The sequence below is a fragment of the Haemorhous mexicanus genome, chromosome 14, assembly GCF_027477595.1.
Source record: "Haemorhous mexicanus isolate bHaeMex1 chromosome 14, bHaeMex1.pri, whole genome shotgun sequence".
NCBI classification, from domain to species: Eukaryota; Metazoa; Chordata; class Aves; order Passeriformes; family Fringillidae; genus Haemorhous; species Haemorhous mexicanus.
The window spans coordinates 18,305,992-18,320,262 of NC_082354.1; the positions used below are offsets into that span (position 1 = coordinate 18,305,992).

The following is a 14,271-nucleotide window of genomic DNA, read 5'->3' on the forward strand; positions in this document are numbered from 1 at the left end:
GTCATTCCCTGGTGGAAAAACTTTTGAAGATGCTCTTTACCCTACTCAAGCTAAAATATAGAGTACTCTGAAAAAGCTCTTCTTAATCTGAATTTTACAGAGCAGATTGCTGAGAATTGACTTGACTTTTTACATTTTTTACCTGTAAGTGACAGTTTTGTTTTTTTTTTTTCCAGAAGACTTTGATGAATCTCAGAAATGTCCTTGGTCTGAGTGGAGAGGCTTTCCTGGCCAGCCAGCAGCTGGGTAGGGAAGGGCCACCTCTGCTGCTGGGACAAACTGAGGCACACTGGGACTGAGCTCCCATCTCTGAATTTGTTACCCCTTTGCCCCCCTTCCCTTCAGGTTTTATCCCTTTCTGTATCAGTGCTTTTCCTCTTCCACCCTTGAGTTTGCAGTAATTACCATCTCGCTTTTCTCTTCTTTTCTTGACTCCAGCTTCTTTTATCACACTTTCTCCCTAAAAACTCCTCAATTTCCCCAGAAACCTGAGCCAAGGACACCTGGCCAGGCTGCATCCAAGCTAAGCCTGGGATGCCAAGCAGCTGAACCCCTGGGCTGAGAGCTACATCTCCAGGATAACTGAAGGGAAACTGCTCTAGGAAATGCAATTCCTGGGTGGATCAGCCTGGATTTGTGATTGGCACTTGAGTGAATATTTAAACATTTCCTCCAGCTTTACAAAATAGCCACAGAATTGGTGTAATCTTGTGGTTTTCTTAAAGAGAGGTATTAGTTATAGAGTTTGAGGAGTACTTAAAGTTTGAAATGTGAAGTTATCTTTCCAGCAGACAGATCTTTAATACCCTAAATAAGTCTTCTTGCATCAAGCAGCATTAAAGCTTAGTGGAGGATTTCTGGTGGAAAATGTTCCAAAAGGCTCTGTGTTCCAGGGAATGCAGCAGTGTACATCTGAAGCTGAGGTACATCACACAATGCAACCAGCAAACACCCAGCATTTGGGGAACTCTCAATGGATGGACTTGAATTTTGTGTAAAATCAGATGCTGGAAGACCTTTGGAGAGATTTTGATGCTTTGAGTGGCTAATGAAAATAAAACCTCAGCTCCTGTCTATTGTCATTCTCCCTACTGAGGGAAATGTTAGATTTTAAATACTTGCAGGTAAGATCTTACAACTTTTGTAAATCAGTGAGGATTGACTTCCTTCTAAATTCCCCTGCATTGTGCAAAGTTGGCTGAATAAATTTTAAAAGTTTCAGGAAGATTTTTTGGGGATTGGGGTTTTCTCAGTCTTAGTGAGTCTGTTCTTACAGGTGATTTCACAGGTCAGTGACTGCAGAAAGCTGAGGGAAGGACTGAGCCCTGAGCAGGAATCCCTTCAGTGTTCTTTCTGTTCAAAATAGTTTGTTCCCCTCCCCTCCTCTCCTCTCCTCCTCTCTGTCATTTCATTGAGCATTCACATCCTTGTGAATCAACAGCTTAACTGCTGTGATTTATCCCACACAACATGAAACAATCACTGATTTTTGACTTTTACTCATACATTCATAGCAGTTTTCAGCCTTTCAGTGAGTATTATATGAACACTGAGCCTGCAGTAGGGATCCTTAATGGAACTTACAGGTTTAACCATCTCCAGTTGTAAATCAGAGTCCAGTAATTCTTCAAACTGGTTCTGTTTGCCATGCAGGGAGTTCAAAACTCTTTCCTAAGCATTGCCTGGCTGGTCCTGGGTGAGAAATGATGACCTGGTCCTTGACCAGAACAAAATGACAGCCTGTCCAGGCTCCTATGAGTGATGGCAGGAGAGAGACTCAATCAAATACAGACACTTTTTTATGCAAATCTCCTCTTGCTTCTATTATTATAAATGGTTAGAGTCCATGTAAGTGCTAAAGCATTAGCTCCTCATTTTCACTGTGGAATTACACTCGGCGTTCTCTGCTTATCTGAGAGTCCTTCCCTTCCATTTGATCTATTTTTTCCCCCTCTAGCATAATGAAGAATGATGATACTTTTAGATGTTGACATTTTAGAAAGCTGAGATGGTCTGTAGTAGACTACAAATGATGAAAGCTTAATGAAAGTTATTTTCTCATAATAGCCCTAAATTGGCTATTTTCGTAGAACGGAGTGGGTCTGCTGGATTGAGCTTGAACTTTTTACCCCTCTGTGATCCTGTGGTTACCAAAAGTAATGTGGAACAGCTTTAGCTGTTTAGCTTTTTAAAATCCAGAGTTAAGAGAACGGATGCAGGTGTAATTTTTATGTTGCTGCTGGATGTGGGATTCTGTAACCATGAAGGGCTGAAGGATTGTTTTTTCCTGACGTCCTCCATCCCCAGCCTGGCACTCAAACCCAGACACTGTGCAGCAGGAATAGTAAAGATCCTAACAGAAAATAGTAGAAAATGGAGATGTTGATGTTAAACTTCTGTACTAGGAAAAACTTCTTGTACTATCCAAACTGGGAGCCAAAATATGAAAACTTTGAGTAAATCAGCCTGTAATAATTTCACATGTGTAGAGCTGGAGGTCTCCTAACCTCATTTCTCTCCAGAGAGTTATAATAGTTGTTCCAAATACATAATACAGTGAGATTTTCCCCAAATTTCCTCTTAAAAATAGTAATATCTAAACTCTGGTTTCCAATACCTAGAGTTATTGGTAATTTTGTTATCCTGATTGATGAAGACACTCAAAGGGTGCAGCTGTTTCTCTTCTTCATCTTCCAGTGGATAAAAGACCCAAGAAAATAAACATAAGACATGTTAATACAATTCTATGGTTGTTTTTCTGTCCTCAAATGTAATTTTTAAGATACTAGTCTCTCTTAGCTGCTATAGTAACAGTTTTTCAGGACATATGTGTTTACAAGAAAGGTTGAGTTTATTCCTTGTAGTTGTCTCAAGCTAAAGACAGGTTTGCAATATTTCAACAGCATTAAAATGCCATCAGCATCCTGGGCAAACACATGATCAGAAATACAAATGGTTTCAGATAGTATGTGATTCTATCAATTTATTAAGCATAAGCCTCTATTTATAGCTGATTGATAGAATCAATGAGGAAAACTCCACTTTGCTAAATCTTCATTTTATAAGCCTGAAGTTCCCAGTAAACTGTTTGTTCACCCTACCAATTTAATCAAAGTATGTTGTTGAACTTCCTAAGGATATGTTCTAGTTGCTTGGCAATGGATTGTGGAACAATTTGTTTAAAGTTCAATGAACACAGAACTAGAGTAATTTATTCAAATCCACCACTTATTAAATCAGGATTTGACTTATTTTTTTTTCCTGACTAATAAAATGGACTTGAAAAGAATTAGCTAAACCTCTGTGGAATTGTTACAAAATCATTCTGATGACTGTGTTGTCTATTAGTTTTTACTGCCAGTAAGGAAGGCAAATGGAGATGAATACATTCCCCATTGTTTTGTGGATTGTCAGAAAGGGATTTATTTTTAAACAGTTTATTGTCTCAACATCATCCTCCTTTCAAGATAAGTAACATGGAGATAATATACCTGCATTTTTATTAGGCATCTGAAGTATCTGAATATTTCACAAGAGGTATTTTCTTTCTCTGTCACCAGTAAAACATGGAGGCTGCAGGTGCTGAATTGGGATGGTTTTCTGGTGGGCATGAAGAATTTAAAGGCTAGAATTTTAAATGTTACTACAATAAATACATTTATTTTAAATATCAGTTCTTGCCCACTTTTCCTAAAGCATGTATTTCTGGTCAGAGAGCTGCTGCTCCTTCAATGTAACACAGAAAGACAAATGCAACATGAGATAGAGAAATGTCAGGCTCACCTGCAGTCACTGGATTTTAGCGTGGAACTCTCTGAGCTTTTGATCAGAACCATAAAATATCTTTTATTATGCATTAGGACCTGAAAGAAGGAAACATGAGGCTGGGAGAATTGTGCTGTTGTTGTAACATTATCCTCACTACCTGTAAATCCTCTTTAGATCAGGGCTCCAGAGTCCTGTGTCCTCTAGGAGAAAACAAAGCAAGACAGACCCAGGAGCCTGCAGACTTAGTATAAAACAAGCTGTAACTGAGGAAAAAAGAAATCCATTTCCTTGTCTCCCCAGTGAGAGAATATGAAATATTTATCTAAGCATCAGTCAGGACCATGGGATCTGCAGCTGTCTGCACCCCCAAGGCAATTCAGCTGATTTTTTCCTGTCCAAGCTCCTCTTTGCAGGGCTCTCAGACATGGGCAGGGTGCAGACTGCAGCTGAGATGACACGAGCTGGCAGTGGCTGCTCTCAGCTCCCTGCCAGCTGCCTCCCAGGCACTGGCTGTGGCTCAGGCAAGGCATTTATCCCCCTCCAGCAGCAGCAGCAGCATTCCTGTCCTGTGCTCCCCCAGCTTTGGCTCCATCCCAGGGGGAATGCACAAGCAGGTGCAAACTCCTGCTGGGGTGGCTCTCACGAGTTCAGGACAAAACCAGGACACAGATTGGAGGCACCAAGCCCTGCTTCCCAAGGGTTTTGACATGTTCAGTTAGGACGTTGAAGATCTTTGAGATAGCACCCTAAATAGGAATCACAGGGCAGGACTGTGTCTGTGGGAAAGGAAGGATAAATTCCTGACACCCCTTTGAAGAGTAAATGTGAAAATAATTACAGAGAACTGCAGGATGAGATGAAGTTGATGAATTCCAAACATTGCCTCTTTCCAAGTGGAGTTTTGCTGGCAAACTTGACAAATACTCATAATTTGTGTTGTAGGTTGCCATGAGGAAAAGTGCTGAGAATGAGCTAAAGGAACCAAGCCACAAGGCAAGGAATGGATTTCAGAGACTGACGAGGGGGATGCCTTATGTAAAACTGCCTCTGATGGCTTCACAAAAATCATCTTCCTAAGGGAGTTGTAGGATTTTCCTGTGTGTATGCATGGGTGTCTGAAAGAGATTTTAAATAGCCTGAAAAAGACTTTCTTAATTTTCTCTGTCTATTAGACACTCTTTAGGTCTTTCCAGCAGAACACCTTGGTTCCAATGCCACAAAATGTTATTAATTTTTCTTTCTCTTTGGGTTCTTGCTACGTTATCACATCCAGCACAGGAAGAAAGTCTTCAGTTCTGAGTTAATTAGCATTCCATGACCAAAGCCTCACGTGGTGTAAAATTCACTCTGCCCAATGCACACCTGTCCAGGATCCTCAGCATAACAAATGCTTTTCTTTTAGTGAGGAGTGTTTCAAGAAAAAAAAAAGTAGAGAGCAGAAAAGAGTAGGCAACGTTTCTTGTGTAAAATTCTTTACATCTTAAATATTTGGTGTCTTGGTTAATTGAGTGCTTAATCTCTTAATTATAAGCCACCATTCAGCTCAGTGTTTGACTTCACCCCACTTGTTAAAAATAAGAACACCTCTTAAGAAAATGAGCTGAGTGGATTTGGAGTTTATAATGGAATTTTTGAGGTTGGAAAAGCCCTCTAGGATCAGTGAGTACAACCACGGACCCAGCCCTGCTGGGCTCACCCCTAAACCCCATCTCCAAGTGCCACATCCACACGTTTTTGGGATGCTTCCAGGGGTGGTGACTCCCCACCCTGTTCCAATGTTTGATCACCCTTTCAGTGAAGAATCTTTTACCTAAAATCCAGTCTAAACATCCCCTGGCACAACTTGAGTTCATTTTCTCTCATTTTGTCACTTTTCACCCAAGAGCCGAGACCAATCCCCCTCACTACAACCCCAGGTTTTTATAGAGTTTCAGTTCTTCTTTCTTCTTTTTCTTTTATTGTCCAGTCTTAAAATCCACAGAAATGAACAACATTTGGAGAAAATGAGCTAAACCAAACTATTACTAAACCTTCTCTTAAATTTCCATGCTTATTTTCCAGTTGGCGTGCATGCTTGCCATGATAGCAGGCTCCCAGCATTAAAAGCTTTCATGCCTTAACAAAGGGCTTCAGCAAAGTTGCATTATCCAGAAATGGAAAGTTTAAAGGCACAGTGAAAATGGCAGGGCCTTATCATGGTTATCAGGGGTGAGAGGAGACATCAGGAATGCCAATGGTTCCAGAAGCAGCCAGAAGTGTCTGTGGGAAGGGAGGTGCCCTCAGAATTGTGTCCTACCCCTCTGATGAGCAAGAGTTACAGGAGGTTGGACATTTATAAAGAAATGTGACTTTCTAAATAACATGATTTTAGCAGATTTTAGCACTACACTAGTGTTTAGTGAGCAGTGTGAGAGAACCTGCTGTTTGCCAAGCTCTTAAAAGTTACTGCAGTAATACCCTCAGCTTCATTAAATTCTTTCATGGAAAAAGGAGGAAAAAAGCAAAGAAAAAAGATGCTCAATATACTTTGAATTACAGAGGATTTTTTTTTTGTTTGTACTGGGTTTTTTTGTTTTGTTTTGCTTTTCTCTTTTTTTTTCTTTTTTTTTTTTTTTAAGAGTATAAAATACTCTTTTATAAATAAATGAAAGAGTTCTTTACTTTCATTTGCATTCATATAACTAGCTGCTAATCCTTCCCTCAGTCTATTCACTTGGTTTCCATCATAGCTTGGCACATTCTCTAGCACTTATAATGTAATTATATAGTGAAAACTTCCTGGAAAGGACAAATGAAAAGGAATTTGATGTACTTGCCCTGTAAATGTTCTGCTGTAGCTGTGGAGATCTCCACTGAACACTGATCAAAATCAAACCAAGCACAACAAAACACATCTCTGTCCTAGGGTTCAGAGTAACCAGGTCTGGGTGATGGTGCAGCTCTCAGAACGTTCAGATATTTGGGGAAAAAGATGCACCACCAGATCTACAAATCCCTTGGACTGAAAGCAAAACCAAAGAGGTGAGGAAATACTGTGGTTTTTAATAAGCCTAATTGAGTTCTGGATGCTACAAATTCATGTTTGCTTGGGGTGAAGGGAGAAATCCCTTGGAGGAAATGTTATTTCTGTTTCCTAATGGGCTGCTCAGTGAAGCTGCTGTACTGGAGGCACTGGAAATAGACATTTTTTCTATTTATCATACAGTGCTGTTAGTTCTCAAGGTGACCTTGGCTGGGTCTTCTCCAAGGACATCCATCAAATATTGATGATTGTGGAGCTTACTCAAATTGACAGCTCTTGTTGGTTATTACATTAAATTGATAGCAATCAAAGCATAGCTCTAGCTGGAGAAAAAGTTCAATTTATTATAACAAACAAAAATCAACACTCATAGGTCCATTGGTGCCAAGTGGATGTAACACAGCTCAGTTCTTGTGTGTAGCCTATAGTCCCAAACTCCTGTAGTTGTACCCTTAAGGTAGAAAATTATCTGATATTTTTACTTCCTGTTTAAACTGCTCTCCCCTCTGTAGTGTATTTAAACCTCTCCTTCTGCCAAGATTTCCTTACTTTAAGGTGAAACGACCTCCCCTATTGTGATTATATTTGGAGCATAATAGAAATTTCCTAATTTCTTAAACTTAATGAAAGAGGTGTGCCAATAAAAAAGCTGATTCCACTTTCCACAGCAATGAGAATGTGGATAGGTTCCTTTAAAAAAAAAAAAAGTGCAGCATATTTAAGGATATGTAAATAACAGTTTGGAGTATTTAAAGAGATTTTACTTTCCATGTTAGTGAGAACAGGGTAGGTTTCCTTTAAAGAATGGTAAAGAGTGTTTAAAGAGCTGCTAGGCAGATATTTACAGCAGAGCTGTGCTTTGTGCTCTACTCCTGCAGATGGTTTTATTAGATCGTTAAAAAGTTATATACAAAGGGCAGCATTTCTCCCCAAGAAAATGAGATTTTAAAATAACTCACATTAGTGGTCAGCTCTTGTTATGTACGTTGGAGTTCTAACAGCTGTAATGATTTGTTTTAAAGGAGCCATCTGAACCTGGGCTGATTTTTAAGCCTTTACTGATTGATTTGACTTGTTTGATGTATTATAAATCACACAGCTATAAAGTCACAGTAAAAATTCCATTAAACTTATGAAGTAAAAAAAAAAAAAAAAATAAATCCATAAATAAACCAGTACGAAATGCAAGACAGCAGCAAATGTGCTATTTCTTTTCCTTTTTTAAAATTTAAGTTTACAGCCAAGGCCATTTCATGTGAAAGAAAAACAATGGCAACAAAAAAGAGTGTGCCAGGAGTCTCACTGTGGGGGTGTATTTTATTCCTTGAACTTGAACCATATTTCAGTTCCCTTCACTGTGCCTCTGTAAAGGAATTTTTTGGTAATTCATGGAACAGAACTGGTATTTGTTTTCAAATTAAGACTCTTAATCAGGAAAACTTGTTAAAAACACCTAAAAAAGCTGGAAGAGGTAAGGACTTCCAAATATAATCACTCTTGTTTGTAATTCTTTAATCCCTGTATTTTCACAGTCTAGTTCTGTTTAGACTGTCAAACCTCACACCAAACTCTATTTTCTCTATGATTTCTTGGTGCTCTATGTTATGTGTGGTGAATTATCTCGTTTCACTTTCACATTTAGGCTGAGTTGATAAATTCTGAAGTAATTCTTTAGAAGTGACAAAAAACTTGCCATTGACATCTCCCAAAGGAGAAAGAGCTCATGTTCTCAATTACCTGCTCAAGGTGTGTCCAGTTCACTCCATCTGCTCTAGATTCACAGGCTTTCTGAAATGGCTCAACAGCATTCTGCCTCCCTCCTCTGCCTCAGATCACAAGGGAAGCCTCAGGAATCAGCTCCTTCCTCTCCCCTATTGTTTTTCTCTCTTTTCCCCCCATTTCCTTCTTTCTTTTTTTGAGTACTTTCCTGACTGCACGGAGCACATCTCATTAATCCCTTATCAGATTCCCTCTGTTGGTCTGTCATTTCATCCACACTTCACAATCCTGACATCAAGTGCTGTTCTTGACAGGTTGAACATTTGTTCCAGAAGAAAAACTCGGATTTATGTTTCTCTTGCATATGCAGAAACCATTTCAATTAGATAGCAAAGAATATCTTGGTTGTTTTACTCAAAGGAATGAGATTCTGTTCTACTCATGCACACTCAAGATTATTACAAAAGAAAGGATAGTTGGATAGCTGTACCCTTTTACCATCCAAATCCTCTTTTCAGCCCCCAGAACTTTACAGAACGTGGTATTTCAAATACTACAGTGGAAGAAATATCTGTTATTTCATGCTCTGGGACTTACATGATTTTTTTTTTTTTTTTGGCAAAGAATTTCTTGTATGTCTTTTGTCAGTTAAACTGATACATAACCAAATGGGAATTTTAAGGAGCAGTGTGAGATTTGTCATGGCAAGAAATCTCAGAGAACACCTGGAATTATTTCTGAATGAAAAAAAAGAAAAATGTTTTATTACTGCTCTTACTGCTGACTACCCTTCCTTTAATCACTTTATCTGTCCTGTGCACTGATGCCTGCCTCCTTATCTCATGTTCTTGCTGCAGCTTCTTAGAAACACTTGGGCTCGTTCAATGTTCTTCTTTGTTAAAGTCGTGGGTTTTGCTCATGTCAGCCCCAAACTGCTGCAAGATTACCAGGAGTCTGTACAAACTTCTTGACAGGATTAGGAGAGGCCATTGCTGCTCCAGATAATGGTGATAGTCCAGCCTGGTGAGGCTGCAAGCAGCAGGGAGGGGTAGTCAGAGAGATGCCAAGATATCCCGTGGAGTGTCTGAAAGTAGGGCACAGGAGTGGCAAGGAGAGCTCACAGAAACGTGCTCAGTGCACGCTGACCAGCAAGAGGGAATGTGATACCTGCATCTATTTCAGCTGCATGTGCTCCCCTCAATATCCATTTGCAGCTTGAAATGCATTAACAATTCCTTGCTGCCCTCAGCAGTGCTTAGATCTCCACGTGCTGGGCAATAACAATAACACTCACACGAGTGCCAAAGAACTGGAGAGGAGAAACTGTGTGAAAAACCTCTGTGGTGAGATTGTGACCATTGTGGGACACTTCTGTGGTGAGACTGTGACCATTGTGGGACAGCTCTGAGGTGAGACTGTGACCATTGTGGGACAGCTCTCTGGTGAGACTGTGACCATGGTGGGACAGCTCTGAGGTGAGATTGTGACCATGGTGGGACAGCTCTGTGGTGAGATTGTGACCATTGTGGGACAGCTCTGAGGTGAGACTGTGACCATTGTGGGACAGCTCTGAGGTGAGATTGTGACCATTGTGGGACAGCTCTGAGGTGAGACTGTGACCATTGTGGGACAGCTCTGTGGTGAGACTGTGACCATTGTGGGACAGCTCTGTGGTGAGATTGTGACCATGGTGGGACACCTCTGAGGTGAGACTGTGACCATTGTGGGACAGCTCTGTGGTGAGATTGTGACCATGGTGGGACAGCTCTGTGCTGAGACTGTGACCATTGTGGGACAGCTCTGAGGTGAGATTGTGACCATTGTGGGACAGCTCTGTGCTGAGACTGTGACCATTGCTGGGACAGCTCTGTGGTGAGACTGTGACCATTGTGGGACAGCTCTGTGGTGAGACTGTGACCATAGTGGGACAGCTCTGTGGTGAGACTGTGACCATTGTGGGACAGCTCTGTGGTGAGATTGTGACCATTGTGGGACAGCTCTGTGCTGAGACTGTGACCATTGCTGGGACAGCTCTGAGGTGAGACTGTGACCATTGTGGGACAGCTCTGTGGTGAGACTGTGACCATAGTGGGACAGCTCTGTGGTGAGACTGTGACCATTGTGGGACAGCTCTGAGGTGAGACTGTGACCATTGTGGGACAGCTCTGTGGTGAGACTGTGACCATGGTGGGACAGCTCTGTGGTGAGACTGTGACCATTGTGGGACAGCTCTGAGGTGAGACTGTGACCATTGTGGGACAGCTCTGAGGTGAGACTGTGACCATTGCTGGGACAGCTCTGAGGTGAGATTGTGACCATTGTGGGACAGCTCTGTGGTGAGACTGTGACCATTGTGGGACAGCTCTGAGGTGAGACTGTGACCACTGTGGGACAGCTCTGAGGTGAGATTGTGACCATTGCTGGGACACCTCTGTGTGCCAGAGCCTGTTGTTTTCCTCCAGCAGAGCCTGGTGGCTCTCAGCTTTCAGAATGCAGGAAAACCTTCTGCACTGGCTTTGCTGTGGATTGCTGGTGCTGGAATAGCCAGAGCTTTAGGAAGGGGAAGCCAGGGTGGGGGAATGCTTCTTGCTGAGCTGAGCAGAGAATGGCAGCAGAGCTCTCTCTCCCTTTGATGTCTGCTGCCTTTGACAGAGTTTCCCAGGTGGCAAGGCTTCTTTCTGAGTGAGGGTCCTGTTAGAAATAGCTCATTCAGGAGACATCAAATAGTTCCCAATTTAGCCTAGTTTAAAGGAGCTCAATATTGAAAGGGAAGCAGATACCTCTGAGATACTGGTGAGAGCAGCAGGTGGGTAAATGTGTGTGGGGTGAGTAAGAAAAGGACCCACTTCAAAGTGCAGGGGAAAAAAAAAAGCCTTTTGCCAGTTTGGATTTAGATAGATCCTCTGAAAGTGTCACTGAAATTAGAGTTTTACATGCTTGTTAATCACATGTCAGGAGCAAAACTGGGGAGCTGAGTGAGATCCTTTACTCAGACCCAGTAAATATGGGGATGAAAGCATCATTCACAAGATGTGGCACATGGAGCTGTGAAGGAATTTAAAGACTGGGTTTGAGAAGAGACTGGATGTGTGCACCTCTCCTGGCTGAAAGAAAGCTCTGGAGACAGCTCCAGTCTCTGAAGGGCTTTTCCCACCTTGTGGTTCAATGAACCTGCAACTGACTGTTACCAACACCCAATTCCAGAATGCCAGCTGGCTGCTCTCTGCACTTTAGCCCTCCCCTCTGATGTGGATGTGTTGCCTGTGCAGTGGTGACCTTGAAAAGCCCCAATTCCAGGAGATTTGTCCAAATCCCAGGAGATGGCTGGGCCTGCTGGGGCTGTCCTGTGGCTGCCCTGGGCTCCTGGAATGCTCACACAGGACAGGTGATTTATTTGCCTGCCAAGCTGATACTTTCATAATGAGACTAATTAGTTTCAAATTTACCTTTGACTTGTGTTCTGCATCAGAATGGCTGGGTGCAGTGGGAGATGTGCCCTACACACCCAGCATCTCCAGACTCTGGAAGGTTTCTCTGTACTCTCTCCTGTATATCTCCTTCAACAGATTTTCAAAAAAGTTAAACATTCTGGGGCTTTAGCAGATTGCAGTATTGCTCAATCTTCTTGATGGACAGATAGCATTTATCTGAATTTAGTGTGACAGAAAAAGATCCTCTTACCTTAAATATTTCCTAGATATTTAAGAATATCCATTGCTGTAACACCAAGGCTAGACTTTCCCACTGAGCAGAATTTGAATATGCTGGGAACACACAGAGGCTGAACATCCCTGTTTGCACTTTGTGAAGCAGCACTTCAGTGCAGTTTATGCAATGTCAAATGGTTTTTCATTCTGAATATTTTTCATGATTTTTCATATTTTCATCATTACAACTTCCACAAGTACTTGGAAGATGTTTCTTTTCATGCTAGTCAAACATCCAGTGTGAGATTATAATATCATCTGTCTCTGATTACTATTTTGCCTTTTTCCCTTCACTAGAGGATTGTCAAATGGGTGTAGCTGATGGTACTTCACAAGCTGACTGAACAAAAAAAGGCTAATTTTTTCAGCACTTACAGTGTTTGGATTATATATGTGATATAGAAATAAACTTGCAATCTCACATAGAACAGATTTACAATCTGGGCCACTGCAATTAAAGAGCAAACTGAATCCAAATCCAAATTAGAAGAATCTGATCTAGATGTGTGTTTGTGCAGTGAAAAGGAGGGACTTGGGTTTTTTTACATTTGTTTGAGGAAAGAAATAATATTTTTTTACAATGTTCTTTAATGGCAGCAATATTGAGATTCTAAATACGATTCATTCTGCTGAAAGGCTCAGACCACAAAGCCACCACAGTGAGTGGTTTATTCCTTGCTCACACTGCCATCTCTGTGACATGAGCTTATCAACTGAAGGCACTGTGCACAGAGAGAAAACATTTCTCAGTGCTCAAGTGTCTGATAGCACAGTCAAACAGGAGAAAATCAAGGCAAGGTTGGTATTTCCAAGAGGACACTCAGACACAACTTTCCAGACATATTCCATCTTTCAAGAATTTTTGAAGGGGTGCTGGAAACACTCTTTTCATGTTTAGTGTCCAAAAAGATTTTTCTGGAAAAATGTCTGATTCTATCCAAGGTGAGAGGTTGAAAGTTGCTTTTGTTGACATTCTATTAACACAATCTCTGATAAAATCATGTAAACTCCTGTACTCAGCAGGGTAGAATTTCTGGGTACAGTCACAATTTGTGAAATTATCAAGGTGCTCTCCAATTGTATTCAGACTTTTTTCTTTCTCTGTGGGGAAATGGTATTTTCACAGGGTGTCCCTGCTTCCTCTCAGCTTCGTGAGTTTGAGACTTGTGAAAAATGCAATTCTCTTAATAGCTTACAGCAGACTTGATACCCTAAAAAGGATAAAGATCAGCACACAGTTCAGATCCACCTCTGGGCAGTAGATGTTTATTAACACCCTCCAGAAATTGGCATTTTTTAAAAGTTTCACGTGTCAGCATATCTGCTGCTTTACAAATGCAAATTTTATTTATCAATCTATTTACATGTGTGATGGTATGATCTGGATGTATTGAATTTAGAATTTTGTCTTTTTTTTGAAGAATTTATTTATTGGAAAGACATTGGACCAGATTTTTTAGCTTGTGTTTACCCTTAATTTCACTGCTGATTCTTCATCATTCCTAAATGATGCAATGGAAAGTATGTGTGTTCTCCAGAAGAAAGTCTCCCTTCCTCAGCTGCATTTATAAGAGAGTTAAAAAAAGAAGTACACAAATATAATTTCCATTTCAAACTTGTAGCCTTTGTCTTTTTTTCCTTAGGAGATGTGCTTATGCTTCCTGAACTTAACTGGAATTCTGTCATTGAACTGAATAATGTGTAATCTTGTTCTTCATTTCTTTTAGAAGTTAGGAGTTCTGTTTGTCCTGGAAGTCTCTCTTGAGAAAGAAAATTACTGTCACAGCCACTGGCTGATGGAACAAAGCCCAGTTTATTGGATTTATTAAAGCATTGTCAATTGTAGCTCTGAAATAAGAAGAGACACTTAAATGGACTCCTGAAAGGTGCATATACAGACTCACAATGAAAGTATTTTATTTTTGAATTTTATCCCTTTATTTTACGTGGCTTGCATATTCTCACAGCCCTTGTTCTGTGAAACCCTCTGCCACAATCAAGTTTTGCCTCCATGAGAGCACCAGGATTGTGTCATCCTTTATCCTGCCTCCAGTT

The 14,271-nt window shown here is 40.9% G+C and overlaps 1 protein-coding gene across 2 annotated transcripts in view; it reads left to right on the top strand.

Annotated features, from left to right (window-relative positions):
• PCDH11X (protocadherin 11 X-linked) overlaps positions 1-14,271 on the top strand; it is a 429,468-nt gene that overhangs the window by 129,732 nt on the left and 285,465 nt on the right. The window lies entirely within an intron of this gene.